The sequence below is a fragment of the Salmo salar genome, chromosome ssa01, assembly GCF_905237065.1.
Source record: "Salmo salar chromosome ssa01, Ssal_v3.1, whole genome shotgun sequence".
In the NCBI taxonomy this organism is placed as follows: domain Eukaryota; kingdom Metazoa; phylum Chordata; class Actinopteri; order Salmoniformes; family Salmonidae; genus Salmo; species Salmo salar.
Genome location: NC_059442.1, coordinates 141,878,063 through 141,887,558, shown reverse-complemented (window position 1 = coordinate 141,887,558; position 9,496 = coordinate 141,878,063). Strand labels below are relative to the sequence as shown.

At 40.9% G+C, this 9,496-nt stretch overlaps 1 long non-coding RNA gene across 1 annotated transcript; it reads left to right on the top strand.

Annotated features, from left to right (window-relative positions):
- The first annotated feature begins 2,948 nt into the window (after positions 1–2,948).
- Positions 2,949–5,374, top strand: LOC123723973 (uncharacterized). Its single transcript, XR_006757978.1, has 2 exons — positions 2,949–3,384; positions 3,813–5,374. It is a non-coding gene; the product is annotated as an uncharacterized lncRNA (long non-coding RNA).
- The last annotated feature ends 4,122 nt before the right edge of the window (positions 5,375–9,496 follow it).

Genomic DNA, 9,496 nt, shown 5'->3' with positions numbered 1-9,496 from the left:
TATAAGCAAAAATGTCAGTCGGCACATGTAGATGAGCTGCTGGGAATGATAAAAGGCAAATCTCCATCTCCTGAGAGGCCTAATAGTCTCCAGCATCAGCAGCACTTCATACACAACCACTGTTTGCAGATTAGAGGGAGTCATACCACACACACACACACACACACACCATGAAAGTAATGTGAAGTGTGTAGCATGACAACAGCTTTGGCCTTTCACCTGCCACCTTCAATCAATGACAGATTCACTGGACTTCCTTCTTTTGAAGGAGCAATGAGCATGTACTTTTGTAATAAATATAATTCACAGACTCTTAGTGTATTTCAATTGTCTGAAATGCTTTGAAGGATGCTTATGTTCAACAGAGATCCCTCCAGAGTTAGGGTATGGGTTTACTGCAATAATATACACTGAACTAAAATATAAACACAACATGTAAAGTGCTGGTCCCATGTTTAATGAGTTGAAATAAAAGATCCCAGAACACAACACAATGCCACAGATGTCTCAAGTTGAGGGAGTGTGCAATTGGCATGCTGACTGCAGGAATGTACACCAGAGCTATTGCCTGAGAACTCAATGTTAATTTCTCTACCATAAGCCGCCTCCAATGTAACGTTTTAGAGAATTTGGCAGTACGTCCAACCGGCTCCACAACCGCAGACCACATGTTACCACACCAGCCCAGGACCTCCACATCCGACTTCTTAACCTGCGGGATCTTCAGGGGGGGGATTTCTGTCTGTAATAAAGCCCTTTTGTGGGGAAAAACAAATTCTGATTGCCTGGGCCTAGCTTCTCAGTGGGTTGGCCTGGCTCCCAAGTGGCCCACCCATGGCTGCGCCCCTGCCCAGTCATGTGAAATCCATAGATTAGGGCCAAAGAAATGTATTTCAATTGACTGATTTCCCTATATGAACTGTAACTCAGAAAAATCTTTGAAACTGTTGCATGTAGAATTTATATTTTTGTTCAGTATAAGTGAAACACTACAGAAAGTACAGGAACAGTTAAGGACGAAACGTGGTGATGCCTTCAAATTATGTAGGCAACACCACACACATTTACCCCCCCCCCAAAAAAAAATCCAAGCAGTCCCTTTACAAGTCAGAATGTTGAATAAACTTCATTTTTACTCTGCCAATTGTCCGTGTTGTTGGTCCTTCAGTTGGTCCAAATTTGAGACAAAATATCCACAGGAAAGTGTTATTAACCTGACTATAAAAAAAGTGCGTCTCTGTGTGTGGCAATCAAGATTTGTTTGCTTATGACCAAATGCACAAGCTGGATGTCATGTGCACAAGACTAAAGTCTGCAGGTGTTCACATGGTTTTGCACATGTGCCAGGTGATATAACTGTCAACTTCAGAACTGCCGCTCTAATAAGTCGGGTAAACATATTTTCCTTTCGTCTCAAATTTCAACCAACCACACAGACAAGCCATAGAACAATTAGGCTAACATTTCAGTTCGGGCTAGCCTAGTGCAACTTTTTTTATCAAACATTGCTTTGTGCTTGGTTTAAGTGGGTAGCCTAGCCTGCTTTACATATGAACTCATGGATGTTCACTACACCACAGGAGTTCGGTGGCACCTTAACTGGGGAGGACAGGCTCGTGGTAATGGCTCGAGTGGATAAGTGGAACATTATCAAATACATCAAGCATATTGTTTCCATGTGTTTGATACCATTCCATTCGCTTTGTTCCAGTCATTATTATGAGCCGTCCTCCTCTCAGCATCCTCCACTGCACTACACTTAGAGGCAAAGGTGTTCCTGGATTTCAATGTTTACTTTTTCTTCATTGTTAGGGTTAATCCCCATCAAAATGAGTTCAGTGCCAAAATGACAAGTACTATTGTTTATGTACAGTGGGGTTTCTAGTGGTTTTTATAGGTTTTTAGTGGTTTCTAGTGGGTTTTAGAGGTTTTTAGTGGTTTCTAGTGGTTTCTAGTGGTTTTAAGAGGTTTTTAGTGGTTTCTAGTGGTTTTTAGAGGTTTTTAGAGGTTTTTGGCACCTATGTGGCATGTTGATTCTTTTTTCTTCATATTGGAATTTGGTATGCTATGACTCTAAGGAACATGTATATGCTTTCTGTTTGGTACTCACAAGGACTCCCAGACCCTAAATCCCTGTAAGGACTGCCAATGCTGGACCAGACCAGACAGACCAAACCAGAAGTTTCCCATCCCATACCACACCAGAAGTTTCCCACGCAACTCACGTTACTCAGTCTCCCCTAACTGTGTTCTGTTCTGCTGAAATAATCTTCACGGTGTCTTCAAACAGGACAAATGGGCAGGCACCATCTGATATAGCTTCCAAAACCCCATTCAGGTCAGGGCGACATCCAACTCATATCTCAGTTGTTCATAGTTTTCAAGTAGGCACCGTATGCATGTGGTATTTAACTATGGACTGATTGATAACTGAACACTTCTTGTGGTGTATGTAGTGCAATGTCTGCTTTCTCACTTGATTCTATTGATGTCGATTTTGGTACTGTGTCTTTTTTCTTTTTCACAAGCCAATGAACTAAGAGTGAAGGGCCAATAGAGGGCAGCAGAGTACATGACATGTAAAATAATGTCCCATAATTGAAGGGGAAATGACGTCAGCAGATCAAATCAAATCAATTTAAATGATGATAGGGAAACAGGGAATACAAAATATGCTTGCAATTAATAATATTGTAATTACCATCAATATTATTATGATTAATAATATTTTGTTATTTATGTATGAATTCCCATGTTTGATTTGAGCATATCTGGCCTACAGATGCAGAGTTCCACTGAGAGCCAGCTGGGGGAAGAGGAGGGCTGTGAAGGAGAGGTTGTGGGTAGAGAACGGGATCAGGAAGTTGGAATGTGGGTCCCTGTGTGTGATGTGATTGTTAGCAGAAATGTGTCAGCCCAGCCCCACCACTCCACAGAGCAGGGCTCCGTGCAGCCTGCACAACTCAGAGCCTGGATAGAGGTGTGGGGGACTCTGCCTCTGAACACTGCAGTGCCGTGCAGCCCCAGATAACTTATCATCCCTGTCTCTAGTGGAACAAGCATAAACCCACAGGGAGGAGGAAGAAGGGGTCTTAGTGGAAGGCTGAGCATAGAGCCATGTGTGGCCATGGAGGGTCTACCCATTCTGCGGAGGGTTCGGTGGGTCACCCCCTCTCTTGGAGAGGCCTGGAGCTGGAAGAACCGTGTTGGCAGGAGAAGGAGACTCTGTGATGGGATCTAATCAGGAAGGAGGACACAAGGCACATAGGCAAATGAGGCATCAATCAGGACACAACATATCCCTTTCTCGTCGTTATGCAAGACTGAAAAAGACTGGATCTACAGTGTGTCCATGAAACTTTGGCTCTGACACATTCTTTGAAGGTGCATTTCATAACATATCCTAACACTATTTACTCATGTTACTTTTTTGGAATGTTAGAGGAAAGATGGATGTTTACATTTTAAAAGCTTGTTGACACAAAACACATTCTCTATAGAATGATGAATGCTGTGCTATAGTATATGTTTTGGATTGGACCTAGGTGAACAGAAAGTAGTTTTGCCTAATAAGAATAGAATCACATTTGTGCATATTCATTCAATCACAGAAGGATCACACAGTCCTGAGGTGGACTGGGTTGATTGAACCCAGGTTGCTTTCTGACATGTTCTGTATCTCTGTCCCAGACTGACTCTTCTGGCCCTATCAATGACAAACTCCATGTCACAGTCACACATGGAAAAGTCTCACAGCCTGAAAAATGCAATCTCAACAACTTTTTTCTTCTTCTTTCTACTATTCTCCCCAGGTCTTGTGACCCAAACCATAGCTGGGTTTTCACCCACAAACCACAGCTGGTTAGGAGCATCTCTCCTCACCTCCAAGTCAGGGGCAGACCTGCAGTTACCCAACAGCGCTTTCACCTGCCTGTCTGTGGGATTCCAGACAGATTCCAGACGCTTCCCAGGCCATCCATCACCCATGGGAGTGCCACATGGAGAGGGAATATCAGACCACACAATCACCAAACATACTGGATGACCCTAAAGTATAGAACACGCAGAATGTCTGTATGTGTGTGTGTCCATTTTCTCCTCAGGGTGAATAATATGTAGCCAATCCCCTTGCATATTTAATTCTGTCTAGGGTTTCCATGTACCTATTATGTGTGCCTCTCTCGACTGGGAAATCAAATGCAAGCCTCAACCAAACATAATATGAGAATTTGGGCAGCCTGTGATCATTGCATGGGTGAATGGAATTTGTAGTTTTGTCTTTGGAGGGAACTTGCATTATCGTAATTCGTAATTATTAAAGGGGCTACAATTACCAATCCCACAACCAGCGCAATAGAAGTCAGTCATTAATGCATTATAATTAGCCTTTTAAAGGGAATTAATATAACATACACTCAGTGCACAAAACATTAGGATCACCTTCCTAATATTGAGTTCACGCCCTTTTGCCCACAGCACAGCCTCTACAAGGTGTCGAAAAGCGTGCCACAGGGATGCTGGCACATGTGGACTCCAATGCTTCCCACAGTTGTGTCAAGTTGGTTGGATGTCCTTTAGGTGGTGGACCATCCTTGATACACACGGGAAACTGTTGAGCGTGAAAAACTCAGCAGCGTTGTAGTTCTTGACACACTCAACCCGGTTTGCCTGGCACCTACTACCATGCTTCCGGTGGCGCTGCACGGCCATTTTTTCTGTGGTTTCAGTTCGCTTTTTCTTGTTCTATATGATACCCTAATGTGGATTATTCCCCTACCCCTTTGTGGATTATACATATAATGGACGTGATACGAACTGTATCCACATGCGTTGTCTACTGTAGTTATTGCTAGGGATTTATTTATGTATTTATGCATCTACTGGTGATGCTGTGCTGTTGTTTGTGGGGATGCAAGACACATTTCCCGAAAGGGACACACAATAAATAATTCATATTAACCCGTTCAAAGGAACCTAAACATTTTTGTCTTGTCTCCTCCCCTTCATCTACACTGATTGAAGTGGATTTGACAAGTGACATCAATAAGGGATCATAGCTTTCACCTGGATTCACCTGGTGAGTTTATGTCATGGAAAGAGCAGGTGTTCCTAATAAGGTTTGTACACTCCGCATATAATACAACATTCAGAACATATTTAGACACAATGCTTTTGATTAAGTTGCGCTCTCGGCTCCCAATGGTCTCTTCTGTAGGTAATAACATGGTAAATATACCTGCATTATGTACGGCCCTAATTGGTGCAAGTGTTCGATGGTCTTAATTTAAACGTTATTGTAAATGCTATGTATATTCTCTCACCACGTGAAGATTAGTTCATTATTTCAACATGAATAAAATAAAGCCAAATGTTTTACCTTTTTGAAGAAAACCTTATTGAAAACTTTTGCTGCAAATGTTCACAAGCGTGATGTTTTGCAGGAGTTTGTAACATGTGTGGTGTTAATAATATGAAATATTTTTCGATCAGTTTTATGGGTAATTAGGCCTAAACTTTCAATATGAACACAACCCCAATTGTTCGGCAAAAGTGTAAATGAGGGACAGTGCCTTTATTCACAAATGATTTCAAATATGTAAATATTTTCGTTTTTTTATGCAAAAAAAGCGTTTGATTTCTAGGTCTGAAATTCACTTCTTGCATACATTTTGCACTTTTCCATTGAGCATTGCCAAAAGGCCCATTTTATTCTAAACCCACCTCTGGCAGTGACCTACACCTTTATCTGGCGATTCATTCATTTGTCAGCTTTGTTCACGTGCAGTTAGATACCAATTAGTAAGAACAGTCGTCGATAAATTCATCGGAATTACAGTGTATTGAAACAAATTCAAATCATACACAAATGCGTCACGTCACAGTTTTTTTGAATAGTTGCATTCGAAATGAAGCCTGATGCTGACAACCAAGCATAATAGCATAAACATTTGTTGTTGGTTTTTTTGTGTGGAATTGAGTGGCTCTCATACGTCTAATTGAATCCATATTCTTTTATGATCAGACTTTACATTCAATTCCAAAAATAAGATGCAATGCCATGTTTTTTTATTTGTTTTTTTTAAATTTACATCTCGATGCAATTACATGTAGGCCTAATTACACAGTATAATACGTTTTTTCCCAGTTTCATTTCATTACAATCAATAATTATTTATTGTAGGCTGACTCCAAAAGGCCTAGCTGAGTAGTAACGTTCTTGTTGTAAACGTAGTTAGGCTATAGAGTAACTTACTACATGGCATAAAGGTAACCTAATAAAGGGTTGACACTTCATCCTTGGTTTTGAACTACCCGACCATTCTGCGTTTCTGGACTTGGCCGTTTGATCGTGAGATATTTTCACACTGGTGTTGTTCATGCGTTATAGACAGGCTATCGAACATAACAATCAAGAGGAATTGGTATGTTGTTGAACTTTCTATATCATTCATTGCAATAAAATATGCAGTTAATTAATAACAGTTTTACCTTTTAAAGTTAATGTCCAACAGTTATTTTGAAACGACTTAGACGCAGTCCTTTTACACAGCGAAGTTGATTGGTGTTTTGTTGTTGCTGTTGTTTTTCGTTATTACTTCCTTAAATGTCAGGAATCAGAATGGAGGCAAGTCCATGTTGAAAGTTAATTGCTTTATATATAGAATAATCTCTGATAATTTGATATCTTCCGAACTGACCGTCATTAGCCATTAACGTTCAACGAAAACGTTTGGTCCGTAAAACTACTTCCAGACTAATTTGTCAAATGAAGGGTTGAGTCCCATTACGCACATGTTTACCTGTTGTTGACGAATATGATTATGATGATGATGATAATGCCACGATGATAATATTTAGGATGATGATAAGGATATTGATGGTGAGGATTATGATGATGAAGACTGTGATGATTCTAGCAGATTGTGGTTGCACTTTTGGGCATCAGTAGTTGTGTCCTCATCGGAAGTGAATGTTCTGGTGAATCATTTGGAGGAGGAAAAAACAATATCATGAACATGCTTGTGTATTTCGTGAATTTGGAACCAAACTGGAATCACGCAATCTGGCATGATTATCCCCATATCACCTCCATGCTAAACAATGCATTGTGAGAGTTTACATTTCAGTGGTGCGTCGGGTGTAATGTTGACACAGAATGCAGTGAGCTGTGCATCACTCCTATAAAGTTGTGTTGCCTATATACGATTCAAAAGTTACGTTTCACTTAGGGAGTTGGTAATGATTATTATTTATTTGGTTTCACGCACATGCACTGTGTACGATCTTGAATGGAAGAGTGTATTTGACAACAACAAAAAAGTGCACCGCTTTGTGCACTTTTTTTTATAAGGACTGTCTCTCTGTAACGCTAATTTTCCGAAATGCATTACTGCTGTTACCTCATGTAAAGTCCATATTTATTTGACAGAAAACAAGTAGCCTAGCAGTTATATGCCCTCAGGTAATGGGCGTATTTATTATTGAAAAATTATTCGACACTTGGTTTTAATTTCATTTTTTTTTACAGTATTAATTATTAGCGGAAGGCTACAATATTTGATTGACCTGCAGTCACAGAAGTAGTAGTAAATGGAATATTGAGAGTAGATCTACAACGACTTACACCAATATAGTATTTTAACCATCTGTGCACCTCTTTCGGGACATTTTACGTTTTACATTTTCTTCATTTAGCAGACGCTCTTATCCAGAGCGACTTATAGTAGTGAATGCATATATTTCATACATTTTTTTCCCGTACTGGTCCCCCGTGGGAATCGAACCCACAACCCTGGCGTTGCAAACACCATGCTCTACCAACTGAGCCACACGGGGCCAGCATACACTCCTTAGTTGTCTCGCAAGGTCAGCCTCTCTCATTCAACTAGATTTGCTACTTTATTTTTCTCCTCAGAATTATCAAAATAGGAATGCCACGAGGCGTCCTAGTGTGGGGAAGTCCTACAGTTCAGTGCATATTTTAAGGAAAGCTCTTGCTTTGCCCCCGGCGGCCAATAACTGTGCTACTTTATCATGAGTTTCCTGTATCTGCATTGTATCATTGAAAATAACCGGTTCGCATACACGCCTGTGTGAAGCAACGGGTTACCATTTGCTATATTAGGCCTATAGGCCTAAAGCTGATGAGTTCATTTAAAGGACTTTCATTTAATTACAAACGTGGTCTTTTTTGGGTAGGCCGAATTTCTACTTTGGTGATGTGTAATATTTTGACACGTGTGAATAGAAATGCTGTTTATGATGAGTCCTCGCCTAACTGTAGCGGTCAGTCATCACATGTGTGGTGTACGTGGGCCAGGGTGTGGGCTACAGGGTTATAGTAATTGGCATAAGAACCACTGACATCTTAGAAGTCTAAATATTGACATCGTGCCACTTAACTGACCCAGAACAGCATATGGGGTCATACCACGCAGTGTGAGGTGGCTTTCGTCCCATATTGTTTTTGTCACACAGTTCTTCCCATTCGATGTGTGTCACAACGCACTGAATTAAGTCAGGGAAATTGCCTGTGAACCAAATGTGGTTTTATCAGAGGCAGGGCGTCTGCATTCTGGAACAATAGCCTCGGGGAAATCAAACCTGATGTAGTGTGCACAGTGCTCATCAAAAAAGCAGGAAGCTCACCATAAAAAAATCCATGTAAAATAGAGATTTCGGTGCTGTCCACATCCAGTTATTAAATACTACTAGTTCGTCATTTTGTGATTCCTGGTGCTGCCTGCGAGATCAACGACAAAGCTCTCTATATTATATGACAATATCCCTGCGAACAATGGAGAATCTTCCGTGTGATTTTGTATTCAATATCGATTTGTACGATATCTGGCCTTCAATGTACATTATAGGCCTAGTCATCCTCATGGAAGTGAGGGCATAGCCTAAACAATTCTGCTGTGCTATATTGTAAAGGTTATTCACTCAATAGAATGTTCCTCTATGAATGTAAAGCTGGGCTGCCGTGGCCCACTCCATGTTCACCTCATGTTACACATTCACACATTGCATAGATATTTTCTGTACAATCCACATTTACTTCTTGTTGCCTATTATCCACATGCAGTCCCATTTGCCTATGCTTTTGTCAAAAAAGTTATCTGATGCAGGACGCATGACATAACCCAGGCCAAATTTATAAGCACATACATACAACTTTTTCAATATGATGGATGTGCTCTCACACATGTCTGTATCTGTGTTTGTCTCAATTGACGGTGATTAGTTATTTCTGTAAACAAAATCCCAATGGCGAACGTTGAGTCTGCTCAATAGCTAAATATATCCGGAAGACTTAGCAGTAAAGGTTTTGGAGAGAGGACGGAAGGGGTTAAGGGGCGCGGGAGGGGGAAGGGGGGACCTGGAGAAGACTATTCTTGGGGTAGACCATTGCTGTTCAGGCACTGGATATGCAGAGAGGACAACCCAAACAAGCCTACGCTGCTCGTCACAGACTCAGCGCTTCCGCGTCATAACG